This window comes from Athene noctua, chromosome 9 (assembly GCF_965140245.1).
Source record: "Athene noctua chromosome 9, bAthNoc1.hap1.1, whole genome shotgun sequence".
Lineage (NCBI taxonomy): Eukaryota > Metazoa > Chordata > Aves > Strigiformes > Strigidae > Athene > Athene noctua.
In genome coordinates this window covers 10,140,671-10,156,740 of record NC_134045.1, presented here as the reverse complement: position 1 = coordinate 10,156,740, position 16,070 = coordinate 10,140,671, and the positions used below count along the sequence as shown (strand labels likewise).

At 35.5% G+C, this 16,070-nt stretch overlaps 1 long non-coding RNA gene across 1 annotated transcript in view; it reads right to left on the bottom strand.

Annotated features, from left to right (window-relative positions):
• Positions 1 to 8,344: 8,344 nt before the first annotated feature.
• LOC141963784 (uncharacterized) overlaps positions 8,345 to 16,070 on the bottom strand; it is a 64,670-nt gene continuing 56,944 nt past the window's right edge. The window contains exon 4 of the long non-coding RNA XR_012634203.1: positions 8,345 to 9,946. This is a non-coding gene — a long non-coding RNA (uncharacterized LOC141963784). The remainder of the gene's footprint in view (positions 9,947 to 16,070) is intronic.

Here is a 16,070-nt window from a genome sequence, read left to right as displayed (position 1 = left end):
TTTTGTTAATTTCTAATAAAAGAATACACAGACTAAGGAGCTTCAAAATTTTGTTCGCTAATTATTTTTCTCTTTTAAAAAATACTGGTTTATTTCTATAAAACTGGTAGATTTTGCTCCGCAGTGTTTGCAAAAGTGCAAGCTGAAGGAACTGGTTTGATTTTCATCAGCTTAGCTTTTTCATCAGAAAACAAAAATGAGAAATTATCACAGCTCTCCTTTCAGAGCAAAATCCAAATTATTTAATAAAAAGTATTTTCAATATTTTGAGTTATGTATTGTATAGTATTTCAAACCACTTAGATCTTCCCATGACAGATCACCTTCTGAAATAATGTCTAAGAAAAATCTCACTCTCTAGGTATTTTTCTCTTTAAATTTAATCCTGACATTGAAATAAACTGAATAAATTCTATGTGGATCAAATGGTTACTAAAATAACCTATTTATAAAGAGGATATTATGTAGCCATAGAAATATTTATAAAAAGATGGTACATATAGAAATACAAAAACTGATTTTGCAGAAAAAGCATGATTTTAAGAGATCTGCAGCTGTTCTCAACCTTTAGCATTGCTTATGCCAAGAGATTTTTGTCTAGTACTGAAGCTAAATTAACTTCATGGCTTGTTTTTTATCCCCTTGGGTAAACCCCTGACGTACACAGTACCAGGCAAAAAGCTTACCCTCAATTTCATTTTCCCAAAATTGAAATGCTTTACAAAATAAGCATAAATGTATTTCAAAATCCAACTGCTTTGGCCCTAAATCTAGCTTTTCTTGGCAGAGTGCACTTGTTTTTAATCTGAATGCTAATATTTTGCAATGTGGCATCAGATATAAAATACCAATTTACATTGTGCCAGAGATCTATAGTCTTTCAGTACCAGACAATCAATAAATGATTAGTGGTTTTTGTTTCAAGGGAACACTATTTAAACTATAACATAATGCTGCAAATTATTCTGTAGATGATATGTATGAAATTGTCTAGAGCAGAACAACCAAACGCATTACAACTGTCTGAAAGAAAGGGAAAGCAGGGTAGAAAAAGAGTTGTGTGATTTTTAGATCAATCTGTTAAATACGTGTAAGATACATAGATGCAAAGGCTGTACTGAAGCAGGACAAATCACACGAAATTCTGAAATAAGATCTTTATAAATACTTAGGAAAACATGGAAAATTTGAGGTATTTGCAGACTTGGAGCTTCTCCAACTTTTATTCCTGCCAGCATACCTTGCTGTAAGTAGGGAAACAATTTAACTTGTTTCACTATTATGTGAAATACATTATTTATAGTTAGTCTATTTCTTATATGTAGACATAGGCAGAATTCCTGACTGGACAGTCTTTTGTAGGACTGTAAAACAAGCTGTAGTATTAATGCTGGGATGTTGGCTGCTTTTCTTTAATATATTGGATTGCATATGATTTATCAGAAATAAGTAACCTAATACTCACACGCATCAGGCTGATAAACCCTATGAAGTCAAAACTTTTGCTACAAACTGTGAGAACTAGGAGAAATTATCCTACTTATATCAGGGAAAAGTACAACTTCTAACCCGGCTTTTAGCTTCCTTATCAGCTGAGAAAATGGAATGAGAAAGCTGAAGTTTTCTTCTATTTAAGCAAAATGGTTTTCCACACACTAACAGAGTATTTACATGTGTTTGAATAGCTGGTTAAAAAGATAATTTTGAAAAACATATTTAAGATCAATTTATACAAGAAAACCCTTTTCAGAGAGTTTACTGTCACTTTTTAAGGAGATTAAAATTTTAGCAGTGAAAAAACCATATATATATTTGACAGTTTTTCAGTTACCAGCTTTTCTCTGAGTCCTTTAGGTTTTTGAATCTGGTGGAAAGACTTGTCTTTTCACAATGACCTAGCTGGACTACCACATAAGTGAACTGATACACTACTACTTGGAGAAAGCTTTTAAAAAAAAAAAAAAAAATTACACATTTTTACTTTTTTTCACCAATGTAAGCATGATATCCTCAGTTACACTCTTTAATAAGATAATCAGCTGGGTACTTCCCCACTAACTGGGGAGGTGCATTTCCTGCTAATATAGATTTCCACCCCATGTCCCCCAGAACTAGTCTAGCCCAAATAGATTCGTTATTCCAAGTCAAAGCTTTCATTTTCTATTAAACCAAGTATGGTGCCTTTCCTATTATTATTTACCCCAAAAGATCTTTCAAGTTGGTACAGAGTCTTTGTGAGATGTTTCAGGGATCTGCCACTCAGACCACAACAATCCTTTAGGTCAAGAAAGGAGCCTCCTTTCTGCTGTCCCCAAACCCTCCCTTGCCTTCCCAAAAACACAAGACCCCACTCACAGTGCACAAAATGAGGTGGGAAGGGAGGATGTGGCTAAGGGAAAGATGAAGATAATACTACAAGGGTTACATGGCTCTCCTGTGTCCACTCATGAAGCGAAGGTGTCAGCTGAAGTCTGTAACAGAGAGAAAACACACAATGTTATTTCACAGTAGTGTATTCTCTTCCCTTTCAAATATTGTATGTATTGGGAATAGCCAACTTGGGCTTTTAAAGAGGAAAGGGCCAAAGGGCTGTATTAAATAGTAGTGTTACAGCATGGAAACATGAGATTAGCACAACCTGCATCTTTCCTTGACATCTGCAACCGTAATTATTTAAGAAAGCTACTGAAGAGCTGGGGGAAGACATAGTGGCTATGAAGCATTTTAACATTTAATGCTGCTACTGGAGTCAAAGACCAAATTCCTCCAGAGCTAGATGCTGGTTTTCTGCAAGTTCTATGGACAGCAGTTGTGCAGGCTTGAGGAATGGTGATTGTATGTGGATACTAATTTTAATACCAGAATATACCTATTTTCCTATTTTAAGTATTACGCTTGAACTTTTCCATTTCTGTAGTCTTTTCATTTTGCTATGTAGGGACTGATTTACAGTATACTTTATAATATAGTTACTATGATAGTGCTAGCTTACTGTATGTGTTTTATATGAAGCTTTACAGAGCAGAAGCTTGTTTATTTCATGTCCATTTACTGTGGATTTTTATTTTAATACTGGGATTTAGTTTAAAAAAAATTAATGATCTTGTAAGCCCAAGTAGCTGACCAAGGATTACTGAGCACAGAAAGAATATTATCAGTTCAGTGCAGGATCACAACTGAACAGGAAAAATCTCTGCAAGTTTTAAAGGCTGTCTAACACTATAACTATGAATCCGTACTCCATCTGTAGAATATGTACAGGGAAACAGTTTTTGAAATGGTTCTTTCATAAAAAACCCTTGCCAGTTTTAGTAGAACGAGGAGTTAGCTTACCTTTTTTTGGATTCCTATTTCTTATTGTAATATAATCAAGCAAGCTGATTTAGTTTTAATTCAATTGTATAGTGAAACATCAGTACTCTCCGGAGCCCTACTTAGCTCCCTGTATTCTCTCTGCCTAGTATTATTGTATTTCATGTTTAGTTTGCTGATCAGATGTTTAAACACCTGATCTACGTGAGTCTGAAAAGCAGTAGAAAAATATCTGGATTGGTGATAGGCCAGGGGCCTGTCTAGCTCCCTCTCCCACCATGTAGGAATAGCTGGTATCTTCTTGATAGCTGGGGTCGTCTTCCTTTCAGCATATCACAGACATGGAGGATCAGTGACAAGATAGAGTGCACCCCTTGTGAGGTGTTTTGTAATGCAATTGAAATTCCAGTTATTGATGGAAAGATCAAATCAGGGGAAATTTAAATAGCAAGAGAGTAACTTTTTACATTAATTTCAGCTCCTATACCCAATGTGGTTTTTAGTTTATTGACACAATTCTCAGAGCTGCCCCAAGCAACAGCACCAACCACCTGGGCATAAAAGTTGAGAAACACAGTACTCCTTGGGGAAACATTAGCTAGAAATTTAAAGGGTATAATAGAATTTCTACATGGAGAGGTAGCACTTTTCTCCCTGAGTTGGTTTTCATTGAGTTCTCTATTTGCTACTTTGACAACAAAAGTAGGTATTGGGTAAAGCAATTGCTTAGTTCCGTATCTTTTACTTATTCTTTATTTTTTAGCCTGTTAGGATATGTATATAAATAACATGTAATATATAATTCATTTCCATTCATAATTACATGCAGTATATGTTAGCATATGCCTAATTTTTCCCTATATCTCTCAGATAACAATAAACTCAAAGTCATTGTGCATATAGAAAATCAAGGACACGAAACAAAAACACAATCAAAACTAAAAAAACCCCATACATGCAGATAACACACCAATACTGCAAAATGGAGTAGAGTGTAAAACCAATGAAGCAAAATAAAGGTGGAAAATAAAAAGAATGTTATAACAGCAGTTGAGATAAATTATGACATTTTTAAGTACAAAGAAACCAGAGGTTATTACAGGAAACAGTGTGACTTCTAACGGCATGGGTATTCTGGTGACAGAAGAAGTAAACATACAGTAGACACTGCTTCTAGAAAATGACATGAATCATTCTGTGAAGAAAGAATAAAATCTGCAGGAAATCAGGAGCACTGCAAAAATTGAACATCTGAAGACTGACAAAAATGACAACATCAGAAGGCTTCTACAGAAAAATACTTCACAATCTTGGAATGATTTAATTTTAAGTGGCAAGACGGAGAAGAAACATTAAGAAATATCTTTGAAAGCAAGAAGACAGGTGACAATTTCTGGCTGATAATATCATCTCTCAACTACTACACGCTGCCATAAATTACTTCTATTTCCTAATAAAGGTTTGTTTTAACATAAATAAAGCAAACCCACTAATACAGTAGTTTATATATTCAAAACACTGTACAATCCACAGTCAAGATAAATTAATATTGGACTACCAAAACAACATGCAAGTTGACTCGGACCAATCACTGAGTCACTAACAGAAACGAAAAATTCAAGAACTATGATAGTTCATTTCCTCCAGTTGGAGAATTTTAGCCCTCTCCATATGGTATCATCATCTTGGAACAAAGAAAATGTAATATCTTGGTATAAAGTATTGGAAGCAATTGCGATCCACAGTTGCAATCTCCAAGTTAATATCCTATGCTGTAAAACTGTTGAGCATTTTGGACTGGTATTCATAACGAGTAACTTAAACTGGCAGGAAATGTGGACAGGCTTGAATGGATGCCCCAAAGCCTGAAGGCAGACCTATAGCTTACCTATGCTGAGATCTTCCATGTTGCTGGAACAGAGGAGAAGCTAAACAGAAAAATAAGTGCATTTTTACATACCTTTCACTTTTACACTGCATTCTTATGCTCCAGCTGGTTTCTCTTATGACCTACATCCTTAATGACAACTGACAGCTAGGAATTTTATGATCTTTATTCTCATTTTTATAATGGATTTCTTGAGAAAAAAGTGTTGTTTTGGGACAATCTCACTTGCCAAGGTATGGCAGTCCCAATGTCTGAATGAAGAATTCCCAACATGTGATTCACGTAATGTTATTACCAGTCAAGAGAATAAATACTTTTCATACTTTCAGGCAAGACAGCAATTAAAGATTGCCTTCTGTGTTTAGAAACAGAAGGGTACTTTTTTTTTGTGACCATCATTTATACTGTTGCCTTAAAATCTAACTCAGTGTCTATCTCACTATTTGAATCCCACAATTTCTGAATAGCATATCAAGAAACCTCTCCTACATTCTTGCAGCTTCTTTGTAACCTATCTTACAGGCAAAAATAAATTTGCTTCATCATTGTCATCTTTCTTGGGATTTAGACATTAGCTATTCACATGTCACTAGCAAAATTTAGTTTTTCATGGTTACATATAGAGATTTCCTGAACCAGCTTTCATCCTGCCTTTACCTATGATTTCATTCAGAGTTACAGAAAATATGCAGCTCCTTTCAGACCTAGTGGCAAAAATAAGACACAAATGCACCCCTTTTTTATTCTTTCCATTTTTCAATGTTACTTTACTGGAGATACCCAGAGCCATAGCAAATCAGTTTCACCCTCTCTGATTCAGGCCCTTACTCTGGCTCTACTATGGTCATAATCAGTTTGTTGCCATTAATTACACAAAGCTATGACTAGAAACTGATACATTTTGAGGTGCTTAAATATTTATAAAGCTCTAGAGCAAAAAATACACATGGTATTTGCCTTATGTATAGGCAATGGAAATATGTGCAGAGAACAGTCTGAGCTCACTAGTCATGTGAAAAGTAATACATTTTGTTTGTTTGTATTTTCAAAAAAACCCTATTGCATTATGTTAAATACCCTGAGGGCTTAGCATAAAACGTGACTGGAATGAATATAAAGAAAAAAACTTTCTGTCTCATTAGATGATCTGAGTTTCAAAATCTGTTCTAAAAGTGTTGTAAAGTGTGTAGTGTTGTAGATTAATGCACTGAATACATTTCCACAGTGCTTGATGTGTTTCATAAAAGGTCCATTTCAGAAGTGTGCTGTATTATAGGTGAACAGTCGCAGTAAATAATCTTGTTACAGAAACCTAAGCAATTTTTACAAGGCGTATTTCTGGCTGACTGAACAATTTATTCTCCAGATGTCACATTGTATTTTTCCAATATAAAATGAAACAGCTTTTTTTTTCTTCTTTTTTTTAAGGCAGACTTTTTTTGTTTGGTGAGACTGGATCAAAGGTACTTACTTAAAGAGAAAAATCTATTATTAAAACCTGTGGTGGTATAAAATTTACACTATATGTGATTACTATATGTAATTTATCATTTAATTTGATTTAGAGAAATAAAAGACTGCACCAAAGTGTGAACATTGCTGAGGATAGCTGTGTGCATTTTAAAAATAGGAATCATTAGCTCTCAGACTGATCATCCGTGCTGATCCTAAAGGTTGCAAGCATCTTAACTAGCTCTATGTATAGTTAAAACTGTGTCACTTCAGACGTTACCCAGTAAAAAATCCATATACCATATTATAGGCCCTGGAAGATTACAAGATTACATGATAATGTGATATGATAAGAACTGCCTCTCTAGAAGGCAAGGGCAATTAGAAACATTTTCACTAGGCAGACATCATCAGTAGAGATAAACAGGGTAATTTTCCAGTATATATTTTCTTGGCTTCAGAAAGAAAATACTTTCATAGGAAGCTCTCACCTGGAAAAATTCAAAGACTATCAGCAATCTATTTTATTGATTTAAAAAAATGGAAAAATAATCCTATGCACTAGTGAGTAACACACACTTCTATTTTCTTGCCCTGCTTTCTTGACTACACACATGGAAAATTACTGTCAAAAGATAAATTGCCAGATTTAAAAAAATATTCCCTTTTCTCTTCATTGTCTTTTAATCATATGTTTCTGTTTCTCCTTCTATACACAAAGCTGTGTATTCATATAGACCCATACAAGAGTGACAAACAGTTGAAACCTAGAAGAATTTGTCTATTAATATGTCTGCCTAGAGAAAACTGTCAGAACCAAGAGACATCAGTTCTAAAGGGTGATGGAATTCCCAAAGTTTCTTCTTTAAATGAAGTTGGATTTTACAGGAAACAGACTCAAGATTAAAAAAAAAATAAATAAATCTTTCTTTGATTCAATCCTGGGTTTTGTTTTCACATGTCATTGCCTTTTTATGAACACCACAGACATAACTGGGTTCTACAACATCCAGGGTCACGCTGGAAAATACTATCTGACTTGTCTCAAATGTTTGTCTGCCCTTCCCACTCCATCCAACCTTTGGCAAACATAACCTTATTCAAAGCCTGCCAGTAGACAGCAACCCTAAAAAGCCAAGAAATGCCCAAAGGCATGTATAGATAATAATACTTAGGCAGGCCACTGCTTAAGTCGATCTCTCTTTGAAAAAAGTGGTTTGTATTGGTCTAATGTCCTTCTGTCCACATGTGTTTGAGTGAGTCATTAACAAACCTCTTTACATAAAGACAGACAGAGAGATAGATAGATAGATAGATAGATAGATAGATAGATAGATAGATAACATAAATACAGCCAGGGGTGAATGAATTCTGGATACAACAAATCTTTTAAATGCAAATTTTCCCGATGGTATAGTCCCATGGCTATCTCCTTGGATAATACAGCATGCATTTCCATATGAAACAAGTAGTGATCTTTGTGCTCCCATGCTAATTTTCCACATATTCTTTATATGCATGCAACTCTTAGGTGTGTTACACCACATTCAGGAACATACATTTAATCTAATTTTAATTGAAGATTATTATAATAACTTTGAAAATCTTCAAGAATTTTTACATGTAGATGTCTGACTACTAGAATTTTTAGAGATACTTACATGTGTATATACCTTTCAATTGCTTAAATTATTTTTAAAATCATGTCTTTCATGCAAAAAAATGCAGATCAATTATGTGAATCCAATTCCACCAAAAATTTAGGATATTGACTTTCCCACAAGTGATTTGTTTGATCTGAGACGTAATTTCCTCTTCTGATTTAGGTTTTTGAGGGGTATGGGCCTCGCAGCTATGAATTTTAGATGGTGCAGAGGCACCATCTTGCTTTCATAAGGTACTCTATATGTAATAACAGTAAAAATTATTACTTGTGATTGTGAACAAAGATTTACCTTCTAAATAATAAAAATTCTTGTCTGAAACTGCAAGGACATGTCAGGCTCATAAGACCTTGGTTCTGGATTCTTATCTAAGACAGTGTTTAAGCAATACTTTGAATTGCAGCCGAAATGATTTAAAAGGGAAAAGAACCAAGTTGCAACATAACAGGCAAGTACCAAAATCTGCTTATCAAGAAAATTCCTTTGTCTCTGTAGATTTTCCTATTCTTGCATCAGAGGATCCTCCAGTGATATATGAAAACATAATTAAACTTATTTCAGAAAATAATTTTTTGCTGAGACTTTATTTTTGTGCTCTGTGTTACTTAGTGGTGAAAAAAATGTACCTTGCACTCTGGGTTGTTGGTAGGAGGTTTGGGCTAGTCTTTTGCTTTGAAAGAGTTCACAGCACAGTCCAGACTAGCTATTCAGAAAATGCAATCTTCTCCAACTGTCTACTTTAATTCTGATTGTGGAAAGTTCATCTATTAAAGAAACAGCACTGAAGATTTCACCCTGAGCTGCTGCTTGCAGGAGTTTAGTGTCAGGGAAGAATCTAAGACCAAACTATGGACTGAGCTAGTTTGCTCTCGTGCACAACTGTGAACTCTTTTCTGCTAAGAATAATTTTTAGACCACTTAAGATAGTGCAGACACAGAATTTGGTATTAAGTAGGTACTGAAAAGGACCCAATACAGAATTCGACAGTTAAGAAGCTTAGGGGAAGATGTAACCAGCTGCATCAAAGTTCACAGGTATGTTCCTCGCAGTTTAGAGCCCTGTGTCCTATATGACAAGATCCCCCATGTAGGGTTTCAGTTGCAAAGCCTAGCCTAAAACAACATCATGCCAGGCTTGGGACATCTGCTTTAGCTATGTCACATTAACTAGCTTCTCTCTAAGATTATTTCAAAATGGATTTAAAACTGGATAATAGTCAATCTACAATGCAACTTCAGTATAGCCTCTGGAGAAGGAATTCCTTGTTTAATCTCACTCTCATAACGTTTGTTTTTTCTCATTGTCACTTGAATTCCTATCCCTGCTTCTCAACTGACAACAGAGGCCAGAAAAATTGAGAGAATCTATGCAATAAGGAGAGGATATTAATTTGAGAACCAGAGTGTTGATCACAGTACTTATTGCTGGCTAGTGTACACAAAGGCCAATGTACAATAATGACGGTTCACTAACTCCTCAGCTTCTCATTCACTTCCAGTGTCCTTTAGCATGCTTTGAAAATCCATTCAAGTCCATTATTTCTGAGGCTGAATCAGGATAATTGGTCTGGTCTCTCTTCTTGCCTGAGAGCTGGAGGGTCTCTGATAGTCTTCTTATTAAGGTGATAACCTGTCAAACACAAGAATGTGCTATGATATCCTCAGTCTTGACAGACAGTCCCCTTTGGCCTACAGTGGGGGTTGTATCAATTTTTCCTTGAACGTCCAAGGGAGATGAATGGGGAAATGTGTTTGAGGCTTTTCTATAAATGACCCGTTATTCATATTCAGATACTGGTAAGCACCACAAAGAACCCTTCCATTGCTAGCAAGCTATGAATGACTACAGAATAGTTATTCTGACTTTTGCTTTTTACATAAGTTTAAATGGATTTGAATGAGTTTCTCTCACCTAAGACAGACACAGTTCATGATCAGATGAAAGAAAGTAAAGCAGTACCTCCATGATCTTTCTTGGTTAGGTCTTCAGTGTGAACATCAGCACCAGCTGTGTGGCTCTTGTATTCCCTGCTGCTGGTTCATCCCATAGCTATTTGATATATCAGATTGATATGATAAGATTGATATATCAGTGACTTCGGATAGAATCCTTTTTTTTTTTTTTTTCCAGGGATACTCTCCCTACACTAAGAAGAGCACAGCTGAATTGCTCCTTGGGTGGAGGAAGGGGAGATATCTATCATGCTACATGAAAGGAAACCTGGACTCTATGAGTCCTGAAACAAGGCAGAGCCGTGGAAGTTATGATAAGTGTCAGAAACATGGGAGTTACACAGTAACGGACTGGACATCGTAAGAGTGCTCCCAAAGCACAAGCCAATGAAATTAAACATTCTTATCCTTAAAATAAGCTCTCTGGGTTGTCTTTGCATGCTTTTCCTTCTTACTTGCTTTGGAAGAGGTGTGGAAAAGAAGGCAGAAGAAACACAAAGTTATATCTGTCAAGTAAAACTCAGTAGCAGATGGCATGGAGGCCAAAAAGAGCAGCATTATACAGCTGAGGGATCCAGGGACCAATATGGTGGTCTCATTTTAAAAAGCTTTTCCCTCTGCTTCCAGGTTTTCAAGCATGAAAATCAACCTGAGGTTCCTCCACTGCTGTTTCAGAAGCCCAAGAAACTGGCTGGACCACAAGGAACATGTTCCACCATCACTGCCATTTCCCACTGAGGAGATGAATGTGCCAATGTGTGGGAGATGATGCCAGTAAGGGACTGGGTGCATGAGAATCAGGTAAACACAGGTTTTTAAAACTTTGAAGTAATTAGCATCCTCTTGCCTTAAACATTTGCAATGGGCAATTACTGAAGCACAATTCAAGAGACTGTAATGTAAGGTATAATGGCAAAAGTATTGAAACATAGTTATTAATTAGTATTTCTAAGAGTATTCTTAAGGTACTGGTGAGCCTATAACATAATAGGAAACTTCACACTGAGGCAAATTGGAAAGGACCCCTCTCACAAAAATACCTTTAATTTGGCATCATTTCCCATGGTCCTGTTTTCTCCAACTAAAGACATTTGTGTCCCCATTAACTCTTCCTCCTACACAGTCCAGTCTTTCTTTTCCCTGATCCTACAATGAGGCAATAACACTGTACTCATCAACTATCCTATTACCATAGAAATGATAGCAACGTCACAAATTCAGCAGCCTGATTCCTCGACAGGGTTGATTAGGAACAGATGATGAGCTGGAGAAAAGCTGAACCCTTGATTAAACACAAATAGTTCTTATAATGAACAAATATGGGAATAAAATATATTTAAAATCATGGAAAAAATAAGCACCCTCATATTCTAGATGAGAAGTATTTTTTGCATTTCACTGATGTTTAGAATTGTTTGAATTTGCAAAGTTCCCTAATTTATTTTTAAATCCCACATATATATGTAATTAGTAATCACATGTGCTCCAGAATTCACTGAAAAATCAGTGCGGGTGCAGCTTGTAAAACAAGAGTTAGGACTTTCCATTTTTTTCACAATAATTATGTTTAGTATTACAAATGCACTACAGCTGCATATCCACACAAATGCAGATAAAGCATACGCTTTTATATTTTCAACCAGATCTACTTGAAATCAAAGGATGTGTTATTTAGGGGCCTTTCTGCTGAGTTCTGACCATTCCCCAATAAAACCACCTCCCATAAGGTGCTCTGCATCCCACCTGAGTCCCAGAAAACCACTTCTCCCTACTGCCAGCGAAGACCTTGGCTCAGTAGGACACTGACATGCTCCTGCCCACTGCTTCAATACCTTAATGAATAAATCAAAGCTAGATACTTTATTTCCTTCTGAATCAAGACCTGCATTGAGCCCACAGCCTCTAAAGATGGAAAAGGACTATTTGTATCATTCAAACCATTCATCCCAAAAGAAGAAATATCATATATGGAAAGAGAAAAGTGTTCCAATACAGTTCATGTTCAAGAGACTGTCTTTTCATTTTAAATTTTCACACTAAGCATAAGTGATAAATCCTCAATTCATACTTTACTGGAGACTTGACAACTCCGATTTCAGCCACAGTTTATTTTACCAGTAAAAGTGTGCAGTAGGGTGTGCATACCCATTCCAGGCCATCTCTATTCTCAGGCCTGCTGCAGTGTTTCTTCTACTTCAGACTATTTAGTCAATGCCATTAATCAAAATCCTATAGCAGAAAATGCATGCATAAGTCCTACACATTTATTGCCATGGCAACAATTCAGGCTCTTGTTCATATGTCAAGCTACATCAGTGGAGATAAATTCTATTGTTTTCACACTGACAGTTCTCTCTGTGTTGGACTTAATCCATGGAAAAATATAGCTTTGCCTCTTATTAAAATAAAACACAGACCACCCAACTCTCCAAATTCTCATTCTTCACAAAGTATAACTGAACAATCTGAATAGTTATAAAATTATAGTTTGATATTTAGGTTTATGATAGTAATTAAAGTGTAAAAAATGGCCTAGTCCTCATGATATTTTTTTCATCTGTGGGATTGGTTAGGAATTTAATTCTTCATGAAAAGATGAGCTCATTGCTATGAAGTTAAATAGCTATGATACCAGAGCACTGTGTTCTTGAATTATATTGTTGTATTTTAAAATAAATGCCTTTAAGCTCTAAGTGAAGTTGATGTAATTCATTTTCCAACTTAGCTGTAGATACTGTATTTTTCACAACATAAAAATTAATGATTAATGCATAATATCCAGAGAGAGATTTTATATTTCATTTAGCTCATGACAAAATACACTCTCATGTGGGTGATTCACAAGTGTGAAAAAAAGATAAGCATCATTTTTTGTGCATAAGCCTCTATAGATTTGCTTGTATATGCTGTATTATGAGTAAGTCTTAATGCCTGACATAATTTTACATGCTTTTACTGTGTACTAGACCACAGTTTTGATTCCTATTATTTCCACAGACACATCATCCTTCTCATTATCACAGACCAACAAGAAACTAGTCTCTCATCAATAAAATACTTTTAATGCTTCATACACTCATCATTTCCTGTGCACAGTGCATCACACTTCCTGGAAAAGCAGAAGCCTCATATCACCACCACAGACACGTCTTTTTCAATCTGACCCTTTTTTCCATTTCTTCATGCAGATTTAAGTCCCTGCTTTTACAGCATGCTTTATATTGACAAAGCCTATTACCATGATATACTATACCGGAGTTCATTTCAACTAATATCCACTGCTACATCTGTTTCTGTCAGTACCCAATCTAAGTTCCTGTGTCAATGAAGATGAAGACAACCATTATATTTACTTATTGTCTCACCATGTTATGCCAGTATCAGAAACTGCTTCACATACACACTGTGTGTGACTTGCATCAAATATATATATTTTTAAATGGGGGGCTTTGTGTAATTTGTAAATATCCTGTGAACTTCATTCATATTAATGAAGCAGCGTTTGCACTTTAGTGGCATTTTTATGCAAATTACAGTAACTCTTTGTGTGCCATGCCTCTATACGTGACACAGGCCATAGCTTCTAAAGCAAGACTGTTATTTCCCCAGATGAGGAGCACAGACTGGGTACAGAGCATGCCTTTTCTGGTCACCTAAAAGAGAAAAACTGGTGTTCTGAGGAGGTTAGGCATAGAATGTGTCAAATAATTTGTCAGATAATTTATTTTTGAATCTTGCCATGGTCTTGAGGAGAAACACTAACAAAATATCTTTCAGGGTCTGAGCAATTAGGAGTAAAATCCCTTTTCTGAACTCCCAACAAGCAATGTTTTACAGTTCTTTTCCTCACTCCAAATAAAAGCATCATGTTTCTCCTTGCTTCTAAAACCAGACATACACTAGTTTCAATAAAATAAATATATTTTTAAATAGTAATATTTGAGGCAGAAAAAAAAGCAGGTTTTTTTCATACACATGAATTACACATCAAAATAAAATTTTACTTCCCAGTTTAGCACTGCCCTCTGGTGATACATATCTTTGATATGTATGTGACCTATTTCATCATACTGTATCAGGCCCAGATCTGGACAAGAGCTAAATGAAATTTAGGCATTTACATCTAAGACAGGGGTTCTAAAAAGCCTTGTTTAACCCCTTCAGCTGCTAACATCTCAAAGATGCTCTATTTCCATCCACTAAATTCCCCAGCCTGAAGTTTGGTTTGTGCACAGGCAGAATTACTGCCATCTTGGCAGCTTTGGAACAGTTCTACTAGCCTGCAGATTCATCCTGTCATCTCCTTTGGGAGTCCCTAACATGAAAGTGGGTTCTCAGCTTCCTAACATACATCTGCAGGAGTACCAACAACCTTGGCCATGCTTTATCTTTCAAAGACTTCGGTACCTACTATCAAACAAGTGTTTTAAGCCATATATCTGTCTCTAGGTGATTGTATCTGACTTGCAGAGAGTCATCTTAAACCCAGAAGGCTGAAATTTATGAACCCTCCTTTCAGTAGGCCATTTCCTGCAATGTTTAGTGGCTGTTTGTGTATCTCATTAGGAGGCACCAAACTACCACACTATTATTGTACAGGTCAGTGTTTCTTGACCTTTTAAAATCCATTCAATGTATACTTTCTGAAAAAGAATTCTTGTACCATGATGGCTTTTACTTACAATTGCATAAAACTAGATTAATTTTAAATATTGATTAATTACTACCAAAGAATATACATTTCCAAACTTAACCTAGCACACTGAAAAACATTTGTCCATTGTTCCTATCATGAGACTAATGAGCAATGCTCTACTTACAAATAGATATTTTGTGCATATCTGAAATGAAATGTTGTATGGCAAAAGGTCTGCCACATCTTTGTTATCTGTGTTAAAATCCTTTTCAAGGCTTATTTAGGGAAGGTATCAGGTGTTGGGGTCCTTTGAAAATCTGGCCTTTCATATGTGTGGCTTCTACTATTGTTGAAGACACACCAACAAGAAATTATACAAGGTGGTATTCTGAATATAATATTGTTACACTGACAAGTGTAAGATTTTTAATGAGATATCATTTTAAATATTGGAAGATTCTATAATGATTTTTCTTTTTTTAACATACCAGCCAAAACAATTTGTGCATCCCAAGTCAGGGTCATAGTTGTGGCTAAATGGAGAATGCCACAAATATATGAACCTGATTTGTCTCCTTAAATAATAATCAAAACAAAAAGAATGAACTTTCCCTCCAAGTTCATTGCGCAATACATCACATTATTAATCAGAATTATGTCACAGGATTATTGCTTTGCTTAATAATGTGTTTAATGTAAATTTAATGTAAAAGATCCATGATAGAGGCAGTCAAAGCTCTATTAAAATCCTTTTGCAAAGTTCAGCCACTGTATTAGTAGCTTTAGGCTAATAGCCTAATGTTAATTTGGTTTCTAATCTATTATTTTGCATGATATTTAATGTGGTTTTGTAATTAGATTTTTTTTTTTTTAGACAAAGCAAGAAAAAAAACATATGGGTCAGAGTGCATGACTGTCATTAACTACAGTGCATTTATGGGACGTGTATAATCATAACACGACTTCTGCAATGAAATACTGTAGCTTATACTCCAGTCAACAACCTGTGTCTCATCCTGTAAATGGAAAAAAAATAGATGACAATCAAGTGATAAATACCTGCAGCTGTTCACACATACTGTTCCAATTTAAAAGGTTCCTACCTTCTTAGCTGGTCCAGAATATTAATTCACATATTCATACCTAACTCTGGTTCAGTCAAAAA